The following is a 19,855-nucleotide window of genomic DNA, read 5'->3' as shown; positions in this document are numbered from 1 at the left end:
ATTCTGTGGGAATGCAATTACCTTGCTAGTAAGAAGATTTCTGAATGAACGGAGACTGAGATACACTTATTCAAGCCCAATTGCAAACCAGCTCAAATCAAAACAAAATTTAGCTGTTACAAGAAAAGGGAAGGAACATACACATATAGAGCAATACCCAATTCTGAGTCTGGGAAATTTGGTGTGCTATTTTTTCCACAGAAAGCTAGGTTCCAGTCCTGAACAAAAGCACATTCTGGATTAGATCCCTGGGTCCTCACCCCTTTTTCAAAATAAAAGTGCCCCCTCCCCTGGAAAACAACATGAATATCATAATATGTTTAGCCCTAGAGAGCCAGTGCAGCAATTTGAGTGTAGTGATTCAACTGCTGGATCAGGATTCTGAAAACCAGGGTTCAAAACTCCCTGCACAACCATGGAAATCCACTGGGCAAACCCCCTCTGAACAAATCTTGCCAAGAAAACCCTGTGAAAATGCCTTGGAGTTGCCATAAACTGGAAATGACTTGAAGGCAATAACAGCAACAACAACAGAGCAACCTGTATCTTAGCTTGGCAGAATGTTCTCTTACCTTATGTGTTATTTCAAGATGGAGACCTTTCTCTGCCAGACTCCCTCTGCCACCCAAACACACCCACCATGTTTTTGATCAACCTTTCTGAGCATTCTTTAATACCCTCTGCTGTTTGTCATGTTTAATAGACTTAATGGGAGTGTCCTTGCTCTGATGCTGTGTTTATATCCCAAAAGACTTAAGTTTCTGATTTCTGAATGTGGGGATATTACCTGTTTCTACAATTCTGAATTGAGACTTATGGAATGCTACCTGTATTCGAAAGGTTTCAGTGATTTGCAAAAGCATTCTGTTGAGATGTTTCTTTTTCTTCCACAGCATAGCATAAATAAAATTGCTTCTTGTCCTTAATGCATCCTTTTCTTGGTTCTAAGTCTGTAAACTTATCTTTAAATTGTCAGTGTCTCTTAAACCAGACACCTTTTTAAAAGTGATTCATCATATAATAGAAGGAAACCATCCTCTACTTTTCAGTGCATATAGTTTTTCATTTAGGTTATCCTTAAACAATATTAAAGGCAAATTGGTAAACAGCATCAGTGGTAAGTAATGTATTACTTCCAGGCTGAGACACCCTTAATCTGGCAATCTTTCATTTGTGTTGGAATGGAACTCATATCCTCAGCTTTTCAGCAATTTGCTATGCTGGCTGGGAATACCAGTAAAAATATTCCAACATATTGGACTGTGACTGTGGCTGTGACTGAGGAAGCCTGATTTTTGTGGGGAGTTTATATGACTGCCAAGTGCTAAATGCATAGGCAGATAAATTCCCAGTATTTTGAAGAGACAATGGCCTTTAGCATGAGGAAGTGTTCTGAAGAGTGAGGAAGTGTTGCTTTCCACATCAGTTTGGGGTCACTTTTATTTGTCAGTTTTTTGTTTTAATCTTGGGAAGTGGTTGAAAAGAGTGAAAGGACAGCTCCATATATTTAATAGTTTTTTAAAACCAACTTTGATAAATGCTTTTCATACAGAATCTTGCAAATAATTATAGAAAAGTCACCTTTTTGTCTAGATTTGGCACCATCTATCTGACAATGAGGCTTGGAAAGCAAAACATTCCAGCCTTCTTCCAGATTATGGGATCTTCCATGTCAGAATGCTAGAAGGTGACCAGGCAGGCAGCAGTGTTTAAAGGTTGTTTAGGAGCAAGATTTAGTCTCGAATAAGATGCATTTTTCCCTCCGAGACTGCTGCTGTATTTCTCTTAAATTCTAGTATGAATTACCAGTGATTATAAGGTCTTGGTGAATATTAATATTTGTATTATTTGAGTTTTCTTGTCATAAACGCTTAGGGAGCATTGTGAAATGATATATGTTGTTATGTAAACTCTGATATATGTTGTTATGTAAACTTCCAGGTTTAGCATGGAAAAAATGGCATACAAACAAGGGTGGTGCTGTTGACATACAACTTACGTATCAGGCTTAATGGCTGTATTAGTGTTCCAGGGTTAAACTGCCATATGCCTTCATGTCACTTCTAACTTATGGCTACTTTAAGGCAAACCATTCATGGGATTTTCTTGGCAAGGTTTGTTCAGAGGGGGTTTGCTTTTGCCTTCCTCTGAGGCTGAGAGGGTGTGACTTGCACAAGTTTACCCAATGGGTTTTCATGACTGAGCAGGAATTCAAATCCCCATCTCCAGAAGCATCATCCAACACTCAAACCACTACACCATGCTGGCTCTTCAGATTTCTACCTCCACACAAAGATAGCATGTTCTTTATACAATGGAGAATAAAAGCCACACAAACAGAACTGTGGTTCCTTTGTTCTGCACACTAGGGTCCCCTTATAGGCTGCAGTGGATAATAGAACAGTGCTATGATTGAATGCCAGTTTATAATGTTATTTCTAGAATCCATACTGGGACACCGCAAAGGCAGAGACAATTTCCTGAGCTCCTAAGGCCTGTAGTAAGAAAGCAAGAAACTTCAAGGAAGGAGCAGAATAATTTGTGTTTTCAATGGGCACTCCAACATTATACTTTAATTTCAGTCTACCCTGGGAATACCTTTTGACACTGAAAGTATGGAGTGTAAATTGCAAAGTGAAGATGGGAATAAAATTATGCCCAACCACCAACATGTTTATGTCCTAACCCTCTTCCAACAATCAGGCATTTTTCATGCACTATTCTATTGAGAATGGTCTGTCCCTCCAGATGTTGCTGAAGCTATTCCCAAAATACCTTACCGTAGGTTATCCTAGGTTATGGCCAAGATTAATGGGAGTTGCAGTTCAACAACGCCTGGAAGATGAGACAATTCCAATTACTGCAACATACAGACAAGAGATTAGAATGCCAAAATATTCAGCTTTTAAACTGAATGCTTCCTACTACATGTTGCATACTTTTTCACAAAAGCAGCTATTACTTGTTGGTAGCCTTGAGCTCCCCTATTTGTGCATGAGATGAGCTTCTGCAAAAGTTGCCCTACAGGATTCAAATGAAGGACTGGCAAAACTATAATGCAGCCTATTTTAGATCTGAAGACAAATGGGAAGTGCCTAGGCTTTCCCTCTTGTTCCAAGCAACAAGTGGTTTTTGTAAATGTTTGCAACTTCATACATAGAAAGTTTAATTGGTCACTGCCTGTACCTACCAAGAAATTTAAGAGCTGGTGGAATGTTCAAGTCTAAGTTCATGATTAGCTCAGTAGCTAAACTTAAGCTGAATACACATTCAATAGCTATGTGTGTAGAATGCCTTACCAATGAATATCTCCTCAACCTTATTTATAATGAAGCAGAGTGTTAGATAAAAGTGAAGATATATACACAGGATCACTGTAAATTCTAATTGTGAGCTTCTACAGGCATATTACTAACTATGGTGAAATACTAGATTTACCCTTTGGTGAGACAGGGATTGAGAACCTTCAGATTTTTAGATTGCTGATAAACTAATGCTCCCATAATACTTCACTACCTGGGGCCGAGTTCAATGCCATTTGGAAGGCCAGAAGTGTCCTATATTTGCCTTGAGTCATAGTATGCATTTCCCTAGTGCCTTCCCCTCCTTTAATGTCCCAGATAGACATGTATTTAAACCCACTGTTTATTTCAAAAAATGCTTGAAGAGTGGGGAGAACTATGGATTGGCTCCAATTTAGGTTAGCCATGGTTTGGCCCAATCAAAATCAATGGGATTGGTCTAATCTGGATCGGAATTCTCATGAAAAAAGCTAGAGAGGAAGCTGGATGTTCAAACAAAAGTTCTGACAAAGCATAGATTTAGAATGAAACTAGCAAAGCTTATCCATGCTAGGAAGATTTCCTATTCTGGGCAAGAACACTGAAAGTTGAGGCTCTTAAAAATACAGAACTATTTAATTTATAACAAGCATGAATCGACCTTAATATTCAACAGAAACCTGTGGCAGGGAACTAGAAGTCCCCAAACAATATATCACAAGTAGTCTTATATGTAAGAGTTCCCATTTGCTTTTTGCCCCACTGTTCTATCACTACATCTTTTCAAAATATAGGCCCAGTACAGACCGCCCAAAAAGTACAGACCACCCAAGCCAGCGCCGTGGTTTGCTCCGTGAGAAAGCCACAGCGGACAAACCATGCAGCTTCCTCATGGAGCAAAAATAACCCGCAAAAAGCAGGTTCTTTTTGCGGCACCATAATGATGCCACAGTGCACCAATGGCGCACTCGTGACGTCATTATGGTGCCGCGACGTGCAGATGCTAAGTGTCCGTTGCATCAAAATGGCAGTGCCCAGCTGTACAGGTTGCCACCATTTTGACATACGGAAGACGTGCTAGGGTTGCGGGGCATCTGTAAGAGACGCCCCGAGGCAACCCTAGCACGTCTTCATGACGTGTTATGGCACCTGTCTGTACCGGCCCGTAGTCAGCAAGAAGGTCTCCAGAGCTGTCCTATTCCCAAACAGCTGCCCTGTTGATCATATAATGAATTTTGTTTAAGTACATTTATGGAATTAGAACTGTGAATTTTTTATTAAAAAAGGCAGCATTGTTGCAGTAGTAATTATATGCAAGGGTATACAATAAGTAAAGCTTTCCAGAAGTTCAGCTTTCAAAACCTATGTGCATTTTTTTACAAGTACCCTATTAACAGGAGTTGTTTAAAATGAGGAGTGGAAACAATTTATGAAAATATTACCTGCAATTACTGAGACTCAGTCCATGAGAATGTCATTTTATATTATACATGCATTCTTGATGCAGGTTTCAGAGCTTTTCTAGAAAAAAAAACCCAACACATGCTGTAATTAATATATTGGTGCAAACACCAGCAACAATGGGGAATTGCTTTGACTGTGGAAAGTGCCACAGCATTGTATATATTACAGGCCCATGAATTAAAATAAAGTAACTGAGACAGCATATTTACTCAAAGCGTAAATTTGCAATATTCTACAGATGTCTGGAGATCCTTTTCTTTGCAGTATTTTGAATAACTGTGTGGATTTCAGGTAGCACATGGATTGGGGAACACAACAACAATCCAAGAAATTAACTGTTTCTGGCAACAATGCCTTTTCTCTCTTTAGCTTCTATTATTTACGTCCACAGAGGTATGAGAGATGTTGTATCACTTACTTGGATCTTTATGAGTACCTTTCTAAAACACTTAAGATTTTCATAACTTACAAAAGCAACTCATCAGTGAGTACAACACTGACAATGAAACTGACAAGAGTTTTAAAAACCCACACAATTCCTATACGTTCAATACACTCCTTTTCTCCCCTGCTCCCCACCCTTATCCCCCCAGTAAAACTAATACAAATCTGTACAAAGGCTGGGCTCACTCACCAAAAATGAAAACAGCAATTGGGGTAATTCTGCTTTCTGTTAAGAAATTCTGTTGACTAACACAGCAGCAGACAGCACAAAAAAGGAGACACTATTCAGTTAAGAATGATGCAAAGCCAGGATACTGAACTCTTTGAAAAGGCAGGCTTCGTGGTTACATTGTTAGGAGCTTCTTTGTCCATGAATTTTGACATTATAAAATCCACGCCAATAACCTAACGCACAGCTACAATTGCTGCCTTCGTTATTGCTCCCAGCCCTCTGCAGACAGGACATGTGGGAACAAAAGATCAGGCAGCAACAGAGAAAAGGACACAGAGCAGGAGAAACATCTGCCGGTTTCGCTAGAAATACCATATGGCCAGTATCAAATACAGAGGGAGACAGACTAAATACATCCTTAAAGAAAACATAACCCCACCATTTCTTTCAGGAAGTTTTTCTTTTTTAAAAAATCAGTTTCAGTTCTTTCTTCTACCCAGCCCAGCTATGATGTAATGATGTCTGAAAATAGACAACAGAGCTACTGAAAATGGTTAGCAGTCCTGCCCAGAATCTAGATCATGGCATTTTCAACATTCATCTTTCAATAAATGGACTATTGCTGTTGGCTCTGCACTTAGCAGACAAGCATGGGACTGACTATCCAGACTCAACCAAAAAGCCACTAATTTCACACTTATAAATTCTTTCAGACATCACAAGAATGGTTCAGAATCAACAACGCTATCTAAATTTGGCTTATTTTGAAACATCCAAGATCCCCACCACTGTTATTGTCAGTAGACAAGGTATCAGATAACAGAGCTTGGAAAGGTTATGTTTTTGAACTACAGCTTCCAAAATCCCCCAGTCTGCATAGCCATTTAGTTCTCAAAGTAGGAGGGAGTGTTCCCTTTCCCTGCTCCCCTCGCAACACCTTTTGCATGTCAAACGATATGGTAGGAACTCTGAGCTTTACTGCAGTTGTGAAAAGTGTGTTTCTCCTCTTTAAATTCTTTTAACCTCTTCAGTTGTCTGACTGCATTGAGGCCTGCCTGCAGTTTATTACAGACGTTCCTTTGGGGCACTTAAAATATGCTAGGGGCCCACAAATTTGCAGGCTCAGCTTCAGAGTTGCTGTTGTTTTAACACTAACACAGACTTTTCCAGCACACATGTTCATTCACGACTCCGGTGCCAAATGTCAATCAACTACATCAGCAGCATAACAGATGTCATGTAACTATTCAGAACAAGCTGAAGGGATGACTCAAGATACACAAAAGCTCCTTTCCCTTTTAGACAAGACTAGCTCTTTCAGAAATTCAGAAACCTGGGAGGTGTGCAATCAAATTCAATTATATGAGCCCAGAGTAAAGCTTGCAATGTTTTGCATCCAGATTCTGAACACTGAACCACACTTAAAGTTGGCATTTTAAATAGTTGGATCATGATCAGTATTATTATTTCAGTTGGATAAAGCATACTCTATAAAATTTTTCTAATGCAGGCTGCAATAACCTTGTATTTCTTTACAAAAAAAAAAGTAAGGAATTGGGAAGTAATTTCCATTTGTGGACTCTGTGCAGATGTTTAAAAAGAAAAACAGCAGAATATTACAAGTGTAGATTTGATCCAACACTGTATCCTCCGACTCAGAGAGCAAAGATCCTGTCTTGCTAGCCTGCATTCCCAATCAAACCACCCCTCAGGTTGATAGCATGCCTTAATAGGCCATTCAGTTGAACAAATGTTGCCTATATAGCGTACAATGTTATGGTATATAGGGAAAGGGTCTTCAGTAGCTACACCAAGAAATTTAGTTCTAATCATCAGCATTTCTTTACTTAATAGAATGTTTTTAATCTTTAGTTGGCATTTAGAATCCCATCTCAACCTTCCCTTGTTGTACATAGGGGAGATCATGCTCTCTTTCCTTCTTGATGTCCTGATACCCCACTAACTCTGTAACAAAGGTTGATGATCACTTGTAGGTTGGTCTCCAGTTTTGAATTTCTTAACATAAGCAGCACTCAAATTATTTAACAGAAAATAATCTATGACACTATCCCCATTTAGGGCACTATATGTATAGTTCCCTGTTGTTTCATCAGAGCCAGTACCTATTAGTTATAATCACTGAGAATTTATACACCAATTTAAACAAATTAATCCCTGTTTTATTTATAAATTTATCATAGGATACCCTACTTGGAAGGTAGAATATCCTACATATTCAGTGCCAGCTTTAGGGTTATATTCATTGCCTATTCTTGCATTAAAATCTCCCATTACAATAATTGGGAAGAAAGGAAACTGTTGGTTTATTTCTTCCAATTAATACTCTAAGATCTCCCCTTCCTTTATTTTGTAAAACTGAAATATTTGGTCAGTGAATTAGTAGATGAATAAAGAGGTTCTGTCTATAAAAATTCATGGCTATTAGAATGTCAGGCAAATTTGAAGAAATTTGGCCTGGACCCTATACTGTAGTTCTAAAATCTGGTGATATACAGCATGGTAGGAAACTCATCAAAGAAAGGATGCAAGAGCATTATGCTCTGTGGGATATTAATGTCATTAGAGCTTCAAAGTTCTCTTCTAAAAGTATGTTTTGGAGAGGAAAAATATTTATCAGAAATAACTCAACCTCTTCTTCATAGGGCTTTTATAGCCCTATGATTCCAGACAATGAAAACCAACTACATTGAAGGGAAATATAAAAAGATTCCCAAGGAGCAGCATATTTGCATTTGTGAAAGTGAGGATACTGGAGAGACAATACACTATATGCTACATTGTAGGAGATATAAAACCCCAAGAGATAAGTTTCTAAAGAGAAGTTTAGAACTTGTAGCTAACCAAAATGACTTGGAGAAAATCACTTACTTGTTAGCTAATACAACTAAGTCTGTTATGTTCAACACTGCCAGATTTGCTATGAAAGCAGCTAAATTTAGATTAGATTTTGAGAATAAAGGCATGCATGGGAATCCGCAGTAAACAGATTATATTAATTTGAATAGAGTATGGAAAATTGTGATATGTTTTGTATGAAATATTTCTGTAATTTTAGTGTAAACATATTGCTCTATATGTTATAGAGCTAATTGACTGTGGAAGTTTTAAAGGGTTTTAATTATTTTTGTAATTTGATGGCTATGACCTGTATTTGGTCATCATGAATAAACCATACATTAGATTTGATCCAATTGTCTTTCTTTGCTTCTGACTACTTGTTCAGTTTTGAAATCTGGTTCATTCCACAGGGAGAGAGATCAACACTATGGGGAAGATTTTAGATTTCAAAACCATCTTTAGTGACAGAAGGTAGTAAGCAGGTGGAAGTGAACATTTCAGCCACTTCCTTTTACCATTTTAAGAAACACTTCACTGGCATGCCACACAAATGTCTTGAGCATGTATCATCAGTTTTGTTTTGCTTCACTGTCTTTCTCCAGTTTTGTTTTCCTCTCTACTTGACAATTTCAATACTATACTATACTTGTCAGATAGGCGGTGTGTTTCTATGTGACCCAAGTGAACTATTTCAGTACTTCTCTCTCATCTGCAGAGAAAGCTATGTAATATCCACCACCTTCTGCATGCAATTCTGCTTTTGTACAACCCTCTCTTGTGCATTTCTATGATGCAGTATGCCTTTGCAATCTACTGCTAGTCCCCTCCTTACAGGAGAAAACTTGTTATCTTTTACACAAGATGGGTATTATTGACAATAACAAAGTGAAAAATACACTCCTTGATCTTAGAACCATGGAATCATAGAGTTGGAAGAGACCACAAGGCCATTCAGCCTAACTCCCTGCCATGCACTCCCAACAGATGGCCATCTAGTCTCTACTTAAAAACCTCCAAAGAAGGAGACTCCACCACACTCTGAGGGAGCATGTTCCACTGTTGAACAGCTCTTACTGTCAGGATGTTCTCTCTAATGTTGACCTGGGATCTCTTTTCCTCTAGTTTGAATCCACTGCTGCAGGTCCTATTCTCTGAAGCAGCAGAAAACAAGCTTGCTCCATCTTCAACATGATATCCCTTTATATGGCTATGATGTCACATCTTAACTTTCCCTTCCCCAAACTAAATATATCTAGCTCCCTGAGCCATCCTCATAGGTCATGGCTTCCAGATCTTTCCCCACTTTGGTCGTTCTCCTTTGGACACGCTTGAGCTTGTCAACACCCTTCTCAAATTGTGGTGCCCAGAACTGGATACAGTACTCTGTGAAGTCTGACTAAAGCAGAATACTGTTGTACACTACTATTACTGTTTTCCATGTGGTTCATAGAGATATCTAAAGAATATGCCTGCTCTGTTTACTGCATGACTGTCACGTCCTGTGGAGCAGCACAGTTACAAAAGCATAACCTCATGAATGCGGACATAGCAAAAAGTCAAATATACAATAAATGGCTGGATAGCCAAAAGTAGATGATGCTAATGAAATCTGCCATGTGCAATACAAAGGAGTACAAAGTATGACCAAGCCATTTGGGGGCATAAATACACCCTTAGGGTGCAGTTATACTCCACCCAAAAAACCCTCACAGACACAGTATCTGTTTTGTTTACATCAAATGTACAAGGCTCCTAAATATAGACCTCAAAAAGAGTACTTTTGATGAACGCTTTCCCTCAACTTTGCATGCTGAAATTAACTCTTTCAGATCACAAGCCTCATATAGGAATTCCCTTGTTTTAGAAGGCATGAGCTAGGAAGGCCACTGCCCTGCCATATGGTGAACTGTGAAGATATATCTGTTCACACAATTGAACACTGAGTGTTTGTGTGCACATGTACTTATGCACACCTTCAAATTGCCTGTCAACTGTTGGCAACCCCAAGAATTTCATAGGGCTTTTTTAGGCAGGGGATACTAAGAGGTAGTTTTGATGGTCTCTTATTGTGAAATACAGCCTACAAAATAGCTAATCAAGAGATTTAATTGTTTTACTATCAGAAAAATTTCTAATAAATATCAACTCCATTTTGCCCATAAAACTTCTACGTGCTTCACAACTCATCTATAAATACTTTTAATCGTCTCTTACCTTGACATTTTTAATAAAGCAATTGATACAAGGAGCCGTTACAAATAAACTACATCACACTTACTACAATTTGTCTAACAAGGCACCCAATTATACAAATGTTCTGACTGCCAGGGCAGTTAAAGCAGTCTAGACTGGATTATTTCTGCAGTGCATTTTGGACCACTGGCATCCATTACCAGAAACATATTTCTTGGGTTTCTCCCAAACTCTTGAATCATCCATCATCTTTGATATAGGCATACATTAAAAGAATTCTCCAGATTACAAGACAAAAATAAAGACACTGAATAATAGTGTAAAAATCAGGACATTAATCACTAGTTTAATTTACTTATATCTCCATAGCACTATAAATCCTACTTTTATCTTGCACTACCCAAAAATCTTCCTGCATGTATAGATATAAACTGTCTTTGATAGCACCAATCTACAATTATTCAGTTAAGTACCCTGAACATTATATTCAAAAAATAACACTGGTGAAAACTCAACAAAACAATAACATCATTCAAAACCGTAGTGTCATTCTGAATATGCCATTAGTCACAGGAAGAATGTATAATAAGAGGTAGAGAGCAACAGAGTAATGCTGCTAACCCTAACAAACAGACCTCTATAGATCTTTAAATTGTTACTGACACAAGCCTTTATGCCCAGGAAGACAAAAGGGGCATTCATTCCTTACAGTCAATAACCAGACTTTTAAGAATAGAGTACATGTAAACCAAGTACCCTCAAAGGGGTGGGGGGAGAGATTACTGGTGCTTTTAGAAGGCCAACAACTAATACTCATTAATGGCAGTCTACAATGTAGTAACAGCAGGACAGGAACATTGAGCATACCTTGCCTTGTTGCTTGAGCTGGGCAACAAAGCTGGCAAAAAGGATTGTGACCTGCATCTAGATTATCCACTTCTGAAAGGAGGGAGGAAGAGAAGGAAATCTAGCACAAAGCTCTAAACACACAAGGCCAATGCAGGCTCGAGTGTCTTCTGTATTGTAACCCAGACATCAGAGGATTGCAGGTATACAGCATCTTTCTTCCATTTCTAGAATTTGTTCCTGTTTTCTACAAAGCTGACAGGTTGAGGGCAGGACTCTGAGAGAATTGTCTAGAGATAGCATTATGGTACAGTGGCACTCAAGTGTCTGAAAGTACAATGTATTTGTTACAGGTGTTGAAAGCATAACACTGAAAATGATGAAGTAGATTGAGGCTACAAAGGTTTATGCTGTAAACTTTTTTCTCCCAGTTAGTCTCAAAGGTGCTACAAGATCCTTTTGCATGGAGACTGAACCAGATAAAACTCTTAGCAACAGTTTTCAAATCAAAGGGGTCAATAATCTCTACATATTTCAGCTCAATGAAATAGCTCTTTTTTTTTTTTTACATGTGACCACCACTATATCTATTTAACATCATCATGCAAGGCAAATGGAGGCTTAATAATGCTAAAGAAGACTATTGAGAGAATGCAGGATACCTGGATATTTTTTTTAGGATTCTTAATTTATTTTATTACAAATATAACAAATATAACATTCACCCCTACCCTTCACCAAATCCACCATCATAAAACAACATCACAGCATCCCATTCTCTATTAACATACTGTATATATACCTGGATATTTTAATAGAATTACATCTTCATCAGAGGCTGACATGTATCTGATATGATAAAATTATCAATGTGGATATATTGTTTTTATGGTGTATGTTATTTTAATGTTGTAAACCGCCCGGATTGGTTCGCCACAGGGCGGTATATAAATAAAAATTTATTATTATATTATTATTATTATTATTAGGTGTGCAGTACAAACAAATCTGAATACTGTTTTTCTCAGCAGTCAATATCCAGTCTAGCTCATGCTACCTGCTTCTTTCTTTTAACTAGTCTCAAAGGTGCTACAAGATCCCTTTGATCTCTAGTAGCTACACCTAGACCCAGGCCACACTGTAGTACTGCACACAATCTGTTTGGGATTACTATTAGCTGCTCTCTGAAGATTTCACTGAAGGCATCTTCAATGCCCATCCATTCATCTTTTAAGAGCCAAGGAAAATCATGTAGGGCCAGCAAGTTAGCATCTCCCCATGATCTCTCAGGACAACCTCAAGACAGCTTGAGTCTCTACATGTCTTCTTGCATGAGAAAGCAGGGAAACAGCTGCAGGAATTGGATTCAGTATACAACAGCAATGGAGACCATCTAGTTGGCTGTCAAGTACAGCTGTTACACAGCCCAACTGGGCAAAACAATCATACCAGTTGCAGCTACCTTTGACTAATGGTACGGTATAAGACTGTGTACCTGTTTCTCTAGGTTTCTTTACTTTCTGAAGCCTCTATAGCTCTAGTTCCATACAACCTGAAACTAGGGATGCCATATCCCGGTGGCCCCTGGAACAAACCCGCTTTTGGGGGCCCCCTGCCTGCCCCGGTCTGGTTCCCCCGCAACCCCAGCCTTTGTCCCGGCTCCAGGCCCCTGCTCATGCGGCCATTACTGTGGCCGCTAATGCGGCTGGCCGCCAACCCACTTCCTCCTCCTCCTCTTCTTGGGCAGCGCCGCCCTCCTGCTCCTGGGCAGCGCTGCCTTCCTCCTCCTCACCAGCGCCGCCACGCCACCCGCGGTGGGGCTTTTCCGCCCGCGCGCGGGGTATGACGGAGGAGCTCGTCCCCAGCTGGCCCAAGGGGACGGGCTCCTCTTCCCCTGCGCGCGCTGCCCCGGCTGCAGCATGGGCCAGGCAGCGCGCGCGCATCCCCCACTTCTGCACCCTCGCTCGGGGCTTCCCAAGGAGCCCTTGTGCCGAGGAGGAGGGGGAGGATGAAGAGGAGGAGATGGGGAGGATGAAGAGGAGGAGGTGGGGAGGATGAAGAGGAAGAGATGGGGAGGATTGCTTTTTAATTTTTTTTTATTTCATTGATTTTTATTATTCCTTGTTTTTTATTTTATTACATTTTATTTACTGTAGTGGATTTAATACTTTTTTAAGCAGGGGAGGGTATTAGGGATTTTACATGTTCTGTATTTTAACTTTGTTAGCCGCCCCGATTGTTCTCAGAGGGGCGGGATACAAATAAATTTTATTATTATTATTATTATTATTATTATTACATTAATTTTTATTATTAAATATATACACCCCTGCCTTGTTTTTTATTTTTTTATTTTTTTAATTAAATATATGCAAGTACATTTTCTTTTTTATATATATTTTATAATTTTATTGGTAGAATGAAATTAATAAATGTTATTATAATAAATTGATAAAACAAAATATTGATTAAATTCACCTTACAATAATATATAAAAAAACTTTTACATTATATTCCCCATACATATAATATATACCTTTATATTCCATTCTTTAATACTTTATCTAACTTTAATTCATATTTTTTTAATCATATATTTTTCATAATTCCCCCCTTCCCCCAAGTGCTCCCCATCACCCGAGCCTATCTTCTTATTACTCTATCTCCAGAATTGTAACTCTTCCTCTGGTGGTAAAACACCTCCTTCTTTTCCTAAAACTTTTTGTACAAATGTTTTCCATATTGCTTCGAAATCATTTCTCTTGATTATTCCTCTTCTAAACTTAATTTCACTAGTTAACTTATCATTAATTGCTATTTGCCATATCTCTCTATACCAATCTTGTATTTGTAAATCTCCCTGGTCTTTCCACTTTTTTGCTATCATTAATCTCGCCGCTGTTAATAAATTTGTAATTAGATCCTTTATAACTTGGGTGCAGTTAGTTTTATCATATAAAGATAATAAAGCTATCTTTGGACAAAATTCTAAATCAATTTTTGTTATTTCTTTTATCTCTTCAAATACCATTTGCCAAAATTTCCTTACAGTTTTACAACCCCACCACATATGCATATAAGTGCCTATCTCTTGACACCCTCTCCAACATAACCTTGAATAATTCTTATTTATATGACTTAACCTTACAGGTGTTAAATACCGTTTCCAAATTATTTTATAATAATTCTCCTTTATTCGTATAGAATAAAATTTTAAATGGCGTTGATTCCAAATTTTCCCCCATTCGTGGACGTTTATTTTTTGTGCTAAGTCCTCCTCCCATGTTGTCCTAAGATAATCTTCTTTCTCATTATATTTTAATAGTAATTTATATATTTCACTTGTGACCCCTTTCAAAGTTTCATTCGCCTCTATACTTTCTCTTTGCCTAATCAACTGTTCAAATTTTGTATATTCTCTAATCTCTCCTATATTTTTCTCATACTTCTTTGTCCATTGTTCCAATTGAATACAATTATACCAAGTTAATTTTGATCATTGCAATTTCTCCTTTATTTTCCCTTTCTCCCTCATAGTCTTCATCCATTCTTTTATCCTATATATTTCTTGACCTTTTACTAATTTCCCTACTTCTTCCTTTAAATTTACTGGAAATTTTTTTAGCATTATAACTGGTGTTAAAGGTGAGATAGCTGGCATTAGTTTTTCTTTATTTTTTTTCCAAATTTCTAATAGATTCTTTAAAAAGGGGTTTTCTATTTCCTTCATTTCTTTCATAGTAAATTCTTTAAAAATATATTTTCCAATTTTTCCTCTATTCCTGTTGTTTCCATCTCTAACCAATCTAATTCCCCTTTCTCTATGATTCCATCTATAATATCTTATGCAAGTACATTTTCTGTGTATTTATGGCGCTTTGAATGCTAACAAGTCTGCCTTTCTTGGACAATTATAGTGATGATGATGATGATGATGATGATGATGATGATGATGATGATGATGATGATGATGATGATGATGATATTGATATCAACAAGCCTCTGAGACACGGCCAATGTAACTTGCTGTGATTTTTACAAACTCATGCGCAGTGAAGAAAAACCACAGTCCCTTGCCCAAGTACACACTTCTGAGAAGTACAGTTGAACCTGAGGGCAAGTACATTTCTGCCATCTGTCTAGGAATAATGCCAAAATGTCCTCCATTTTGATCATGCCTAAAAAACATGCATTTATATTAATATTTTTTAAAAATCCTCAAATTTTTTGTGTGTCCTCCATTTTTTAAAAAAAAATGTGTCCTATATTTGAAAATGTTGCCCTAAATTTGTCTTACATTTGCCCCGGTTTGGAGGTCCTGACTTATGGCAACCCTACCTGAAACTGAAGTCAATGGAGACTCCTGAACAGCAACAAGTTCCCCCTTCCTATCATTTGCCAGTAGAAGAAAGGTAACCACTACTAACCCTAACTAATCAGCAAGCTGAAGATATGCCATGCTGAGTAGTAAGATTTTAATTTTTTAACTAATTAAGAATATTTATAATCTTACTATGCTGTACCACAACCAAGCAAAACATACTATATCTATGGTGTTAGATTATGTCCTGCATATTATGAAGAGAAAGAGTAAATTTTGCTCTCTGGTACATTTAAAAACGGTTTGTGGTATGTTATGCATATACATGAATGGAGTGTATTATTTCTTTAAAGAGAGTAAAAACATGCTTTGTTCAGCCTGTTTCTCCCTCAACTTTTCTACATTTTTAAAGCCCTCAAACAACAAAAACAGGTTGCCAGGTCAAGTGATCAAGTTTCAGTACACTTTCCTGGGAGACTGATGCTAACAGTGATGAATTTATTGCAGCTTCTACACAAAGCAATTTCAAACTGAGCAATACTATTAACTGCTGTGAGAACCAGGAAAGAATTAATCCAGCCACCTTCTGCTTTGTTTGTAGTATCTAGCTCAAAGCCAATACTATTGTTGTGCTAGATAATGGTGTGTTCCATCTAACATGCTAGCAGATTTCCAACTGACAACAAAATTTCATCTTCCTCATCTCTCGTTTCCACTTCCACACACCCTAAATGTGCTCTGAAAGCTCCTCAACACCTACATAACCAATATGAATGGGCTACAAGAGAAGAGGGCATCCATTCTCCAGTGGTGTCCACACTACTAGTGGACCATCAATGGTATAGCACTTTTGTGGCGAACCTATGGCATATGCGCCATCTCTGGCATGTGAAGCCATTCCAGAGGGCTCGCAGAGAGGCTCTCCTGGACCTTCAGCTATCCCTGGGGAAGTCCCACCCCTAGAAGTCCCACTCCTGGTAAGTGGAATTCCCGCCCCCATAAATACTCCCCTGGAAGTTCTGCCTCCGGCACCAGGTAACACCCAGTGCTGGAAAACCTTTGAGTTGGGCACTCAGTCCCTAAACGTTTCGCCATCACTCATATAGCACAAGGACTCTGTCATTAGGAATTACATAACTGCCAGAAAATATTTTTATTTTTAGTGGCATAAAAGAGATACTGAATCCCTTTTAAACACCCTTAATCTGTTCTGAAGATATCATATGTAAAGCAGGATTAGACTTAGTTAGAAGGAGCTGTGAAAATTGGAGGAAGGGTCGGCAATAGACATGCAAATGACACCACACTGCTAGCAGAAAATAGCAAAGACTTGGGCCAACTACTGAAGAAAGTCTAGGATGAAAGTGCAAAGGCAAGTTTACAGCTGAGCATTAAGAAAACAAAAAGAATGACTACAGATGATTTACATAACTTTAAAGTGCATGATAAAGACACAGAAATAGTTCAAGATTTTCCATACCTTGATTAAATCATTAATCAGAATAGAGACTGCAGTCAAGAAATCAAAAGAAGACTAGGATTGGGAAGGGCAGCTATGAAAGTACAAGAAAAATCATGAAGTATAAAGCTACTGTATATATTCATTTAGAAATTTTAGTCAAAAAATCAACCCAAAAAACTTGAGTGAACGTATTAATTGGTCAGTGAAAGTACTGTACATTAACTATTATTGAAAAGGAACCATCCCATTCTCTGAGTAGAATGGCAAAAGGAGAGAGCTTAGTCTATCTGAGGAGAACCTAAAAGAAACACTCAGCCCTCTATCCTCCCTAGCTTGGCACTACCTCTGGCCTTTCTAAATACCTGGGTGGAAAAATAGTGGTGGTGGCAGTGGCTCTTTGGCATTTCCCCACAAAGGAGTGCCAAGAGAGGGGGTCTATGATTCTTTTAGGTCTTCCTGAGATGGTCTAAGGACTCTAAGCTCTTGCTTTTCATTACTCTACTCAGAGAAGGGGTGGCTAGAATCATAGAATTCGAAGAAACTTCAAGGGCCATTCAGTCCAACCTCTTGCCATGCAGGAAGACACAATCAACGCACCCCTGACAGATGGCCACTCAACCTCTGTTTAAAAACCTCCAAAGAAGGGGATTCCACACTCCGAGGAAATGTGTTCCACTGCTGAACAGCTCTTATTGTCTTATTGTTCATTTTTTGATAAGAGTAAATACTGCACATAACTACTGCCTTTACAGCCTTTCTGACATGTGAATGTTTCCTTAGCACTGTCCATGCCTGGTTGCATCTCACACACATCACACAGTTGCTATTTATGGTAGATCCCTCCTCATCCATCAAGCTTTTAGGATGAGCACTAACAGTTATGCCTTTTAGAATTTTGTACGTTTTTTGGCATCATTTTCCTTTGCTTTGTCTTTTACATCCTTTATTAAGCGCCCTTAAGTTTTACTCTCAGCTTATCAACAGATGACGTTTTGGCTATTTTAATGACTGTGCATGTATTTTTGTGTGCTTTTATTGCCATTTTGTAACTGTATTGTTCGATTTTATCTGTTGTAATCCCACATCGATCCGCAGAGAGAGGCAGGAAATATAAATTTTATTATTATTATTATTATTATTATTATTATTATTATTCAACAGGTCATATAAAAATCCACAATTTTGGCCCCCAATCTTTACAAGATGTTGACTTACACACAAGTATGTACAATATATCATTGAATATTAAAGTGAGGATTGTTCATGCCATCATATTTCCCATTTCTATGTATAGTTGTGAAAGCCAGAAAGTGAAGAAAGCTGATAGGAAGAAAATAAACTGATTTGAAATGTGCTGCTGGAGCAGTGTTCTATAGGTACCATGGACTGATGAAAAGACAAATAAATGGGTCCTAGAGCAAATCAAGCCTAAACACTTCCTAGATGTCAAGATGATTAAACCAGGACTGTTGTACTTTGGACATATCATGAGAATACAGTACATGACTCAGTAGAAAATACAATAATGGTTAGTCAGGTAGGAGGCAATGAGAAAAGAGGAAGACTTATTCCAGATGGATAGACAAACAGTCAAGGAAACCACAGCCCCAAAGTCTGCAAGATCTAAGTAGAGCTGTTAATGATATGGTAACTTTGTGGTCTCTCGTTCGTAGAGGTCAAAGTCGACTTGAAGACAGTTAACAATAAATGTATTCAGCGACATATGCAATGCATTCACCTATTTGCATAAAATGTGTCCTTACAGGCTTGCCAAAAATGCTCCTTTAAATTATAGGAAACAAATGACAAGTCTTTTTTAAGGAAAAAGAAAGCACAGCATGTCACCAAGTGCAACCAACTTAAGGTCAAACTGGACACTGCATGCAAAGAATAATATTTAAAAAATAAAATAAAAATGCAACACTAACCCTTGCTGAATTTCCTCACCATGTCAAAAATAGATTTGGGAGGCTGAGGCTGGACTAAGAGAAAAAGAGCCAGAAAAACCTCTATGAATTTCTGAAGGCATTTTGCCCAAAAACATGAATTTGGAATTCAAGTGGGTGCACACATGAGAGATATTTTGAGCATGAAAAATCCCTACAAGTAGGGAAAATGTTAGATACTCCCTATAGTACCATCCAAAGATTACTTTGGAGGTTTGGTGTATTACATGTTTATTTTTCCCAATCTGGATCCTCCTATATATGTTGGAATACAGCTCCCATAATCCCTATCATCATGGCCACTGTGCACATTGGCTGGCTTGAGAGGAAGTTGTAGTGTAGTCTAAAACATGTGGAGGACCTCAGTTCCCATCTACAGAGGCCACTTTAAACAACTCCAAATACTGAGGCTTAAAAGCTTACTATGAATATGAGGTGCTGTAGGCTACATTCCAGAGGAAGGAACTGGAAAAACCACCTCTGAGTATTCTTTGCCTAAGAAACCGCTATGAAATTTCATGGGGTTGCTATAAGTCAATAGGAGACTTGAAGGTGTGCACACATACACACTTCATGCAGCCCACATTAAAGTGTTACCTTGAATTCAAAAACGACTCTTGCCATTTCTTATCTGTAGTCTGTATCCAAGCTCAACATAAAACATCTCTAGTGCCCAGAAAAAGAATGCAAAAAAGTCTATACATTTATAAAGAAAAACTGGCTTTCTTCTATAATAAACGTTTTAAATTTTCTATGTGTGAGTTTTTGTGTGTCTGTGTGTTTTGTTTTTTGCTGCAGTTACAGAGGAAGATTTGCAGACACATAAATAATGTGACTTGAAAATATATAAGAAATGCAGAAGCTAAA

General features: G+C 38.2%; 1 protein-coding gene across 4 annotated transcripts in view; it reads right to left on the bottom strand.

Annotated features, from left to right (window-relative positions):
* SUSD6 (sushi domain containing 6) overlaps positions 1-19,855 on the bottom strand; it is a 90,788-nt gene that overhangs the window by 55,594 nt on the left and 15,339 nt on the right. Inside the window, exon 2 of one of the 4 annotated variants that reach the window (XM_089521765.1) lies at positions 4,724-4,802. The exons of the other annotated variants lie outside the window; for them this stretch is intronic. The gene's annotated coding sequence lies outside the window, so the exon portion shown is untranslated. The remainder of the gene's footprint in view (positions 1-4,723; positions 4,803-19,855) is intronic. 4 annotated transcript variants of the gene reach the window in all.

Source organism: Sceloporus occidentalis, unplaced genomic scaffold, assembly GCF_023333645.1.
Source record: "Sceloporus occidentalis isolate IW3139 unplaced genomic scaffold, rSceOcc1.0.p SCAF_4, whole genome shotgun sequence".
NCBI lineage: Eukaryota > Metazoa > Chordata > Lepidosauria > Squamata > Phrynosomatidae > Sceloporus > Sceloporus occidentalis.
This window is presented reverse-complemented; position numbering and strand designations above follow the sequence as displayed.